This window comes from Electrophorus electricus, chromosome 4 (genome assembly GCF_013358815.1).
Source record: "Electrophorus electricus isolate fEleEle1 chromosome 4, fEleEle1.pri, whole genome shotgun sequence".
Lineage (NCBI taxonomy): Eukaryota > Metazoa > Chordata > Actinopteri > Gymnotiformes > Gymnotidae > Electrophorus > Electrophorus electricus.
This window is the reverse complement of record NC_049538.1, coordinates 7,971,057-7,983,382: the sequence shown is the minus strand read 5'-3', so window position 1 is coordinate 7,983,382 and position 12,326 is coordinate 7,971,057. Positions and strand designations below refer to the sequence as shown.

Here is a 12,326-nt window from a genome sequence, read left to right as displayed (position 1 = left end):
CATGACTGCAGATACGTCATTTCAGAGGGCACTCATGCCAGAGGACTGCCCTCATCATAAAGAACACATCTGGCTGGACTCCGGGAGCTTCTGAGACGGGTTTGGAGGACATTTGCGAGTAGTTCAAAACAAGGTTCCAGGTTTCCGGAGGCGGCTGTTCGGTTAGGCCCGGTTTGCTTGCGGCAAAAATACATGAAAACTATAACCCGAGGGGCGAGAGACCAGAGATGGAGAAGACGGGGAAGTGAAAAAAGAGAAGGGAAAGGGACAGATTCAGTTCCACTTTTCTGAGATATAAAGACTTCAGTTTTTATACAGTGTACAGTTTGCTTCTGTTGTTCGTTTGCTCAGTGTGTGTGTGTGTGTGTGTGACAGCTGTGACCCATCACCCAAGAAGGCTAACTGTCATGACGCACCTTGTTTCTGGCAGCGTTCGGACAGACCAGCGTTATTGGCCAATCCAGTTCATGACAGAGGCCTGTGCTATGGCTGTGGACACACAGGTTGAGAAAGAGATACCAGTATAAACATCATACCTGGAATCTATCCCTCACAGCTGAGAATAAGTAAGCCTACATGTGTTATAAAACCTATGGCATTACAAGCACAGCTATCAGGGCACCATGCCAACCACAAACAAATGGCTGGCATTCCAACATTTCACAGACCATTCCAACACTGCTAAAATGTGCCCAGCTGCGTTCCTGGAGGTGTTCAGCATGCAATCTACTTTGGCACACTTCCAAGTCAACCCTTCAGCTAATTACCAAGACCTTTATGATGGTTCTTCATTTTAGAGCAGAGTCAAGACAGAGACCAGGCAGTGGTGTGGACCTTGAGGAATACAATTTGATAGAAAAAGACATAGAAGCATGTGAAACAACATTTAGCTACTGCTAGCAAGCCAACTCAGTCTTATGACCTTACACTCACGCTCTGCCACATTTATGTAGATAATGACAGGTATCTCATGCACAAAGAAACTACAGGTTGAGAAAGCAACGGGCCTTAAAGTTCATCATTCGAGGAGCAAGGACTTTGGCCTTTAATCTTTTTCTTGAGAAGGCACAAGGCACTCTGGGTTTTATAACATGCATAAAAACTGTGAAACTCAAAACCACAAAGTTTTTTAATGAAATACGTATTTTTTAATTTAGTCATCTAAATACCCAAGTATTTGGCAATATCAAGTTTTTGATTTCAGTTTGCATTTGCACTGAGCGTGGCCTAGGTTGGCTAAGAGTCTAATTTAAAATGGGTTTATGATGTTCATTTATCAAATGGGACAGTGGTAGCTCAGTGGTAGCGGCACTCTACTAGTAATTAGAAGGCTACTCCACCATCACCAATTACTCCTGTTGGGCCCCTGAGCAAGGCCCTTGCCTCTCAATTGCTCAAAGTGTATTCAGTCATAATTGTAAGTCTCTTCAAATAAAAGCATCAGCTAAATGTCATAAATGTAAATGCTTGGTTGTAGAGTTACAGACAGTGCAAACATAACTTCAATTTGGCATAATTTCAAGATCACCAGTAATACAGCCAGGCAATTAATTGCATTTCATGTTGAGACCTGACAAAAACCAGACCACTTCAGTGTTAGAGTTTACCTGGGATTACTTTACCCCTCCATGCTGAATTGAAGGTAGTGATGCGTTTCTGCATGTTCTCGCACATTCTGTTCACCTTTACAGCTGCAGCAGACATTTTTCAGTAGTCCACTTCAAACCAGTACAGATCCACTTCATTCATTGTTTTGTGTTTGTTTCATTGTCAAACATGTTTATGATTAAAATGGCATGCTTACACACTGATGAAGATGTAGGAAGATGATGCTGTAAATAAACTGAACATCACTGGCAAGTCTACAGGTAACTCAGAGGATGTTTCTGCATGGTCTGTAACTCTAAAGCCACGCCCATGACAAATCAACTATTTCATGTTCATTTTCAAATTCCCTATATGCAGAAAAATGTTTAGTGCTGGAATTTAGGTATTTAAAAATGCAGCACCATGGGGTCAATGAGTGCAGTAAGTGAATTAACCAGCTCAGCAAGATTGCTAACTAGACTATAACTTCTCCTTCCAGTGTAATTACAAGCTAATGTCATTTTAACCAGTGTTCACCTTGGGTTACCATGGTTGTTATTGTAAAAATCATTTTGTAAATGTAATAATTGCTTGATTGCCAAATGTCAACACAATGAAAGTATTCTCCCTAGCTAAATTAAACAATCAACAAAATGCTGATTAATCCTGTCCAAAGAGAACGCCATCAAGACTTGGCTGTGGAAGGGGTCAGCTGGGATTGGTCACAATAGCCAACCTTTACTGGTTTCTTCATGCTCATATCAGAGCTACATGGGTATCCAGTACTAAAATACTAAATACTAAGTACTAAATACCCAGCAGCTTTCAGGCAAAATCACAGTTTAGTTAGCCTTGGTTGTTTTTTTTATTTGTTCGGTTTTTTTTACATTCAACCTAGGAAAAGGCTGTTCCAGCTGTACTGGCCTTAAAACTCTCAAATATGCAAGTGCAATTATGGCCAAACAGAAGAGCACTGGCTGTATACGGCAATGTCTGTATCGCCACCAAGAAAGTCATTCCCTGGTAGGCACCATTTTATGCCCCAGCTCGAGCAATGTGGTTTCTTCCATATCAGTACACCAGTACATACACTTTGAATTACAGCCTAGCAGTCTATGATTTTTTATTTTTTTTGCAGTGACAGTATCAGTGATATATCATCATGACATAGTCTCTGCACCTCTTAACAGCAGTGGAGAAGCCTCACAACTTCAACCCGTCTGCCAATCCGCCTTTTCAGTTTGGACACGGATGAAACGATTTTCAGTGCGAACTCACAGCACGCACACACACGAACGCACACTCTCTGATATGTATACGGCTGTTTCTAGACCTCTACCACAATCTACCAGTGCGTTGAGGATCCCATGTGTGCAGTGATCCTGACGTCACCCTCCACCAACCCCAAATCAAAAACAAGTGGCAATAAACAATGCAGATTTTCTAATAAAAGCTCAACAGCAAAAATAATAAATAAAAATCTTGACTAGGGTGCATGTGCCTCCAATGTGCAGCGTCCAAACCCCAGGGCCATGCTTAATACTCCTTTCATCTTCTGTTTGCAAGCGCATGCATGCCACCCAATTACCTGGTGCAACATGTTGCTTCACGCATTTCATGCGATTTCCAGAAATGCATCTCCACACTGGCATGTTTGACCAAAGCAGAAGCATCACTCGCCGGTGGACGCAGGGAACGGATGGTGCTGGGTGTAAACAAAAGCATGGTGTGTGAGAAGGGCATGGTAACCGTGCCCAAGCACAGCGTCCACTCCAGTGAGCGTGCCTTTAAAGAGATCCTTGGCCATGTGTCCCCAAAGATTTGCATACACACTGCACTTATGGGGGAGTATACCATCAGCGCTGCAGGGCAGCTCCAGGGAGTAAACAGGTTATGAAGTGTTACAGCATTTAAAGGTGGCACCGGGGGGATGACGTGGGGCCTTCCTGCCTTATTGGCTGCAGAGAAATGGAGGCCATAGTGAGTGATTTGATTGTTCCATGCTCTAGAAACTGATCCAAGGGCCCGAGGACTCCTGGCTGCTTACAGGTGCTGGATCACCCGCCCCCCGACCACACACCCATGCACGCACGCGCACGCACACACACACACACACTCAAAAAAAAATGGAGAGAAAGACGGATGAAACCAAAATAATATAACAGAACACTTACAGTATTAGGGTGTTACCTAAACAGCGTTCTCAAAGGTAACGTGAAGCAGGTCGCCTTTGGGGTTGTGTGAATCCTGAAGAGAGAGTGAAAGAAGGCAGATTAAGAGTCCAGCATAACCTCAGTGACAGAAATGGGGAGTGAAAGAATAGGAGGTAGATATTTAGACCAATCGGGGGGGGGGGGGGGGATTGGAGAGAAGAGCCAGAGAGCATGACATTATGTGGAGATTCTGCTCTAATGTTGAAAGAACACCCAAGTAGGCGGGCCTGAGGTTTTCTTCCCTCCCTTTGTCCATTTCACTTAAAACAGCCTTAAGAGCGAAGCCTGGCGTATAGGCCTAGTAATTGATAGCAAAGAAGAGTGATATGGGATGAGACAGCATGTCTGAAACAGTGGGTTCCTCAAAGCCATGTGCAAATCCACGATGGCGCCGGACTGGCAAGCTGACAGCTCCATCAGTGCACTGGCTGCATATCAATAACTGAGAATGAAAAGGACTTTCAGAAAGGTCAGGAACTCAAAGCCCTAGGAACACGAGCCTCATAACAACAACTAGAGCTTTGCCAGCTCACAGCCAAATGTTAGAGGATAATGCATAATGCTTCCATGGCCTTTGGGAGGAAAAGTGGAAAACACAGATGTCATGTGCTGTCCAAACGTTCGTGCTGTTCCATCAGTACGGATATGATTGGGTCAAGCGGTTTGCAAGGTTTTTTGCTATCAGGGTTGCATTTAAGACATACTGCTCTTCCAGCGTTTGTGACACTCTAGTCTATACAGTAACAGTGATGTGTTGCATATCTGGCGTTACAAATCTATAGTTGTAAGTGACAATGTCACTGTACTGTGGATTATTTGGACAGGCTATTAAAAACACTCTCAAAAACACAAACACACCTGCAAATAGTTTTCCAAAGCAAAGTAGTGAAGGTTTGTTTTACATGTAAACAATGGCGACTAATACAGCAAAAGAATTTGCTGAGAGTGTAGTGGTTCATATTAGACACTTGCAGCTGACAGCGTCTACGTGGGGCTTCTGCCTCGAAAGTAACTGTTCAGACTCCACTTCAGAAAGGAATAGCGGCATGTGTTACTTTGATCAAGTCCATAAAGTTTGGCCAAAAGCCTCTTTGGCCTCTTGTTCTTTGATCGGTGCAGGTTTACTATTATCTGGCGCTTAATCCAAAATTGCTCGCTGTTGCTTTGCTTACTGCTGGCAAACAAGCAAGGGAATGGAAGAAACAAAGCCCATTTTAACTAGCATGTCTGCCTCAACAGGTTAAAAAAAAAGAAACACAACCATTTCGTTAGGTTTCCTAGGCACAGTATATGTTTGAAGTCCCTTTAAAAGCTTGTTCTCCCCTGAATGCATTTTAAACCTTTTCTTCTTACTTACTGCCTTAAAGGGAGACCAACTGGATCACAGAAAAAAACAGAATAATTTATATCAAGTAGAAGGAAGCTGGGAGGCAAAACACCTAATCTGTTCCATTGGATTCCGTAATGGAGGGATTTTAAGATGGTGAGGAACCCATCCAAGATAAATGTATAGAGAAGTACAACAAGACCTGCACATCACCCAGTTCCTCACCAACACAGGCTTAAAGAAAGAGCTGGACCAAATGTGGCTAGCATTGAACAGTAACCAGCAGTCACACTAACATTAGCATCTGAACTGATGAAACATACTCCTTACAGCTACAAAAATTAGTAATGTATAAAAGGATTAAAATATCTAATAATGGGGCCCAACACTATAAATTAACATAAACCAACATGAATCTCGTCCTCACAATCGGGAGTGTAACTCGCATACAGCAAATCTACCACCCTGCAGTTTAGTCCCAAGCCTAATCCATCCCACCTGATTGTTGAATCAAGGCCTTCAGTGCTATCCCACCCGAGTTGTGTGCATTAGAACTAAAGTGTGAAAAAACAGATTCATATGCATTGTGCTTCCCTCTTTATTCTTCATCAATTACAACTGGCTAATACATCCCCAACACAAAATACAATGCCGGTAGCTGAAAATAAATAACTAAGTATTGTTGTTTATCATTATAGGCCTCATTGGTTCATATGGCAGGTTATTTTAGTCTTATACTGGATACCAGTTCATCATACTGGATCGCTTGGCATTGCCCATATAGTCTCCTGTGAGAAATGAATGATGCCATCAACAGTCAGTCACACAAGTATGCTGTTAGCTACAGCCTTTAATGCGTTCAAATGGTACCATCCTATGATAAAAGTTCATTTTTTTAAATGTCTGAACTGTTTGCTTTTCTAGATTTGTTGTTAGTTTGTTGTTAGTTAGCTAAAAGCATGATCCAGCCAACCACCAAGCAGGCTAACTTCATTTGGTTGCTAATACTGCTAGCTTTTTGGAACGTGATTTCTTGCCCCAACTTGTAGTTTCTTTATGAACAATCTCACATTTAAGTTAGCTGGGCAACCTTTCTTAATCTTATACAGTAGCAGTGTGAGAGCATCCAACTAATGCAGTCCAGAGAACTTATTCTTCAGATAGTATTTCGGCATAAGCCAAACACAATGGTGTATGGGGACAGTTTAATGAGGTGCCAAGTAAGAATGCTGCTTCACATTCATGATACTATGTGATAAAATTCTGCAGCATTTATGATACTGCCCCAGGACAACTTGAAACTAAAGAAAAATCAAACAAATAAAAATGGTTTAGTTTCTTGGTCTTAGAAACAGTTTAGCTTTTTTTTTTTTTTTTACATCAGCAATAATTTTATAACCACATCAGGGCACCCACCTTAACTCTCTAGAGTTTGCTGGCCAAAACTCATACAGCCACAATCTGTGCAATTGCCATTTAGTTCCACCTTCATCCACCGTAGTTCTAAAGGATTACATCCATTCCGTGCACAGTGTCTTCTACACAGTACATGTACACAAAGACCTGCCCTTTAGACCATTAGATTATACACATCTCTGCGCCATACTATGCCCAATGCAAATCCAATAAGGCAAGAGTGAATCATCGCATTACAAATCAAAGCAACTGCGAGTCATGGCCTTTAGCGCCAGAAGTACTGAACCTTGCCCACTGATCAGTGAAGGTACCGCCGATGTACAAAGGTGTTGACACAATTACACCTTTTCATGAGTTGGGTGGATTATGGCACATCTAAGAACAGCTACTATGCCTGATTTGCGAGAAAGTGGCACTCTTTTCTTTTGAACAAGTGTTTGAACAAGAAGGCTCAGTCAGGACACAGGAATACAGACTGCTAAAAAGGCACACAATGCATTTTTAAGGCTAAGATTTAGTGACTGCCCTGCCCACCCAGTCCTCCTTAGATTTTGGATTATAATTCTGAATGAAAATCTGCCCCAAAATTAAACTAAATATATATAAACCAGACTGGTTTATATGGTAGATTCTAAATTCCATGCTACTCCTGTATCAAAGGCCTTAAACAATACAAGCACCGTCATATGATTTGGCTTTACATGCATTACGCATACTTTATAGAAAAGCAATGGCAAATATAAACAAAAACTTGCAAGAATTGTTTTTAGCATTTATAGTTTTTTAACAGGGTAATGTCACAAACAAAATATGCCTTAATTCTACAGTTTCTGACTCCATCTAGCACCACTCTCCCCTCTTCCACACACAGCACAGAACAGAAGAACATCCTTTCTCGATATCAGCATCGCTGAGGCCAGAACAAGAACAGATGCAAGAACAGATCAACAAAACAGTCACTCTGCTAAGATGCGATTAAGTTAGTCTCAATTACTGTACTGGTCATTGTCCATTAAAATAGTTCATAGCCCAGAATTATGCAATAAATATACTCTAAATAAGCCTTAAAGAAATTATAATACTATAGTAAAGATGCTTTTAAATACAGAAAATTAAAAGACGGTTTCCCATCCAAACATATTGGTTTGGAATAGAGGCTGGTGAAATATAAATCTGGTCTCTATCCCCTCATGAGAACAATCTTCCCAGCATCAATGAGCCTGCAGTGACCCATGGCCTACTGTGTGCATGAATGAATTCTACAGAAATATAGAAATCCAAGAGAATGTGCGGCATCTGCGATTTATAGCAGTTGGCTCTGTGTGTCACATTTTGAGGTCTGGCGACAGAAAGCACATCAGAGTCCCTCAGACCTGGGGGTCAACTGGGAGCTTGTGAAAAGGTTAGCTGAATGTTAACCATCAGTAAATCAAAGACACAGCTCGGCAGAACGACAAGAATAATCACTGCACTGTAGCCCTACATTCACTGGTGATGGGAAATTCCCGTTCGTCTAGTTTTTGTGGCCGCAACAGAAACTTTTATTCCACAGTACAGTGACAGGTCTGCACCCACTACCGTACAGCCTGTAAACTAGGCTGTGTTTGCACGGCTGGTGGTCATGTGCTGCTTTGGCAGAAAGCAGTGGAATCTAAGAGCATTTTGTCATGCTAAAAACAACAAAACTAGCACATTTCTGCAGGGTGTTGAATTATTACTCTGAATGGGCACTTACAGAGTGCAATAACTGCTCATATTCAAAGAGACATCTTCACCTCACTGGGTCAGCCTTTCGGAAAATCCCCAAAAAACAATCCCAGCTGGATTATAGTTCAACTATCATAAACATTCAAAGCAGTGAAATACACCTGAGGTGACGAGAAGAGCCAACACTAGTGCTTATAGGTGCCATTCATATGGGTTGTTCAGTGTTAATATACAAATGCATAGTGAAATAAAAACACTAAATGTTCATTTTTAATCCCATAACATCCCAGTTCTAGGCACTTTAGATTACAAATAGCCTGTTTGTGGAATAAATTATTATTATTTGGGCTATAGATATTGCCACTGACATAATGAAATATATAGACTGAGTACGGTGAATTTGTGGTAAAGGTATTTCTACTTTAAAAATGTTTACTATAGTTTTAATCGAGAACACCAGTTCATTTTGGCAAAGTTAATTACATGTCCCTACACAATTTTATGTGGCCAGACCAAAACACAATACAAAATCCCTGGTTATTTAAAGAGTCCCTACCTAACAGACCAACAGCTCTATCCCCATCCATAAGAAATTATTCTTAGACATATTTTCGCATAAAGTTGTTCCAAATACTTCTTACACATATTGTATTCCATGCTAAACTAAATGCATTTGCCCTTGAGCTGTAGGTACTGAATGTACAAACGTTTTAAAATATTTTAATATTTTCTATAGGGCGTCATCTGCTGCCTTTGATAGATATGCTGTACTAACATAACAACGTGTTTGCTGTATTTCACTGGAACACTGGAACCCCAGTCATATACGCTCCAATTTTATGATATATATTTTCATTTACATTTATGGCATTTAGCAAATGCCCCAATCCAAAGCAATGTTTTTAAAAAATAGGGCTTTATAAAAGCATACTTAGCTAGCACAACTAGCTTACAGGTTATAGCCCATATGGTGTACCCCCCAGAACAAAAGTCACAACAAGAAGACGACACTCGATGCTTCGTGTACATGAACAGAGGATCAAGAGATCAAGCTCACAGCACTCTAACGCAGCCCTTACTCAAAGGCCAAGAAGAGGCAGCCTGAGAAGGGCGGGGCCCAGCGAGGGGTGCAAAACACAACAACTCAGATCTCTCCAACCTGCAGCTCCCCAACCACAAGCTGCTCTGGCAGCATTCCATGGACAAGCTCGTAGAAGAGCAGAAGATTAACGTTGGAAAGTAACAGCTCGTATCCTCCCCCCCCCGCCCGATCCAAAATTAAAATTCATTCAGCCCCGGCAGCCCTACGTCCACCCCTCCTCTGAAAAAACAAAAAACAGCAAGTCTGTCCACCTTCCAATTCAGAAAAACCTCCAGTTAGTCATGTATCTGGCTTCTACTAAAAACATTCGACGTGTTGGCCAGTTGCGATTCTGTACACATGCTGTGTGCATGCAGGTGGTGTGAGCAAGCAGTTGGCCACGTGCTACAACTTGAAACCATGTTTATTTCTACCACAATTACTAAGAGCATCAAAGAAAAGGGTCAGGGCAGGGAATGGAAAGTTTGCATCCATAAAATGCAGTCAACGGATCAGAACAGGCCAGAAACATACGAGCTCATGCAAGTGCATTTTACTCAAGACACGACGCAGTTGAGATGTTGTGTACAATTTGCTTCCCTGTGAAAGTTTATGGAAACCAGGAGTGTTGCCTTCCTTCTACCAGTTCCTTGCACAAAGAATATTTTTCCTCATATAATTACACAACCAACAGAGAGAGAAGCAGCCTATTCAATAAGTGCCTCACCCCAGAGAGACCCTCACTATGGCATTCCATAAACCCAGTGGAAGAATTCCACTGGAACAACTCACAGACAGCGCCAATTATTACTGAGGAAAATCCAGTTGTCATGCATATAACTATTAAACTAAAGCACATTTACATGAGTAAAAAGAAAAGTAATACAAGACCAAATAAATAGGCAAAGTAAGTATTCTTCTTTTTCCCCAACATTGTTATGAAGACTCCTTATTTGTAGGATCTTATTATTCATTCATTCATTCGGTGCAATTGACGTCTGACTATTAAGTAACCCTGAGGATAAAACAAGCTTGTAAAGAAGCGCTGAAAAACATAACTTTGCAACAGAGGCTGCAGGTGTAGGCTGTAATTTATTTCAGGACTTACAGGACGTGCTGTAATAAAGTCGGTTGACAGCTGTATAAGCTAGTGTTGTTGTGAGCACACTCTGTTCACTGAACACGACCAGAAGAACAACTCAGCTCTTGAACCTAGACAACCAACCGTCTTTCACGGCCAACACTAATTCACATTACTTGCTACTTGCAGTCGATCACTAATTACGCGCGGTTTTAACGTGCAACCCAGTGCACAGAAATTGACAAGCTAAACGTCACTCACTTCGTTGTCAGCTGTTGGTTTACTTAGCCAGCTTGCAAAGTGATTTCAGTTCTCCCTCTTCACCGCTACACGGGCAAGCCATCTGACCTGAAGCAGCCTACCCTCCACAGAGGCTGATTCTGTAATCGCACAGAATTCTGATACATTGCACGTTGCGAAATCTTTATGTACGGCGGCACGAGAGGGACATCGAGCTTTTTTTTTTTAATTCCCCAACAGTGTTGCACGAAGCGCGAAGCCGTTAATACTCGAGTTTCACTTCTGTCGCACCCATGTGAGAGGCTGAAATTGGGCTATTATCTTTGCGTCTAGAGTTGACCTACGTTGCACTGCCGGAGCAGAGAAATGTAGTTTTTTGATACACGCAGCAGCCTACATCAACCTGAGCAACAGGAAATAATTATTTTTAGTCAGCGGAGTTTAGCAATGGATTAAATAAGCCTACATATTGTGCTAGCCAGCGGGAGGCTAAATATGGCGAGTATCTTAAACAGCGGCTTTACTGAAAATATGCTAAAATAACTGTCATGGTGGGTCAGACCTTTGCTTCGCTGTAGATTTTAAAGACACAGCGAAATAGGGTAGGATACTTCTGAAAAAGTTGTACTCGCTGTTGGTTCACTTAATGACACTGTCAACAAGCATTTAAGACAGTAGCAGCTGAATGTTGTCAGCACCAGCCCTCATTAATTTCAACATAACCTTCTGAAGCGATGGTAGTCGCTACAACGTAGACTTACAAAACCGAGTATTTGACATCCTTCAGTGCTAACCGCCTCGAAACTGACACCTCAAGCGCCACACAAACACATCCGCTCACAAAAGGCTAAATCTTAACATGAAACGGCTCTTCTGCAACTAAGAACTAGGGACGTCGTAAAGAAACAAATTAGGCTTATTCTGAAGCTTAAGTTACGCCAATAGTTCAAACCGCACTTCGTTCGCAGTGTAGGTTACACGACGGGGCTTTTTTCGGATCCCCGTCAGCTCTGACAACCTTGAATGCAACATTAGGGGATATGTCTCACCTCGAAGCTGCCGAACAAATATTTCCGTGACACCGTCAAAATAGTCCCCCGGAGCTGTGTGCGTGCACCCTACCGGGAGAATCTGGGCTACCTGCGAGCGAGCGGACGAAGCTGAACGTATGCAGCGCGTGGCCTGGAATGACCCTGCCGCGCGAGAGTCCGGGCAGATCAACTTCAACATGGACCCGAGGAGAAAGCTAAGCCTACTGGCTTCAGAAATGCAGCGCTCGGATTTGATCGCTATGAGGAATCAGAGAGCAGCTGACTTTTTTTTGTGTGTGTGTGTGTGTGTGTGTGTGTGTGTGTGTGTGTGTGTGTATGTGTGTGTGAAGGATCAGATTCTTATCTTAGGGGCTGTTGTTATGTTATGACATGCGGTCAGAAGAGGCTAAATCGGAAATGTATCTACATCCCAGACTAGCGCACCAAAACTGATGTATTTATTTCGTATTTTTAACATCCATTCCTCTTGGACAATATCAACGGGTCAAAAGTATCATTCCGTTTGGTTAGTATAATAAAATTAAACATGAACCATGCATTTTGTACCGTGAGTGGAACGTTAATAAGTGTGATATCCACATCAGCACAGACGAACACATTAATTTATGTGTGGCGGTACCTG

At 42.0% G+C, this 12,326-nt stretch overlaps 1 protein-coding gene across 9 annotated transcripts in view; it reads right to left on the bottom strand.

Annotated features, from left to right (window-relative positions):
• The window catches only part of thrb (thyroid hormone receptor beta), an 87,115-nt gene extending 75,146 nt beyond the window's left edge, over positions 1 to 11,969 (bottom strand). For 5 of the 9 annotated variants that reach the window (XM_027024648.2, XM_027024642.2, XM_027024650.2 and 2 more), the window contains exons 1-2: positions 11,702 to 11,969; positions 3,762 to 3,834 (exon numbers count right to left, since the gene is read on the bottom strand). The gene's annotated coding sequence lies outside the window, so the exon portion shown is untranslated. Of the gene's footprint in view, positions 1 to 3,175; positions 3,293 to 3,761; positions 3,835 to 10,673; positions 10,860 to 11,701 lie in introns of those variants that run through there. The other 4 variants (XM_027024643.2, XM_027024645.2, XM_027024644.2 and 1 more) reach the window with 4 other exon arrangements.
• Between the last annotated feature and the right edge of the window lie 357 nt (positions 11,970 to 12,326).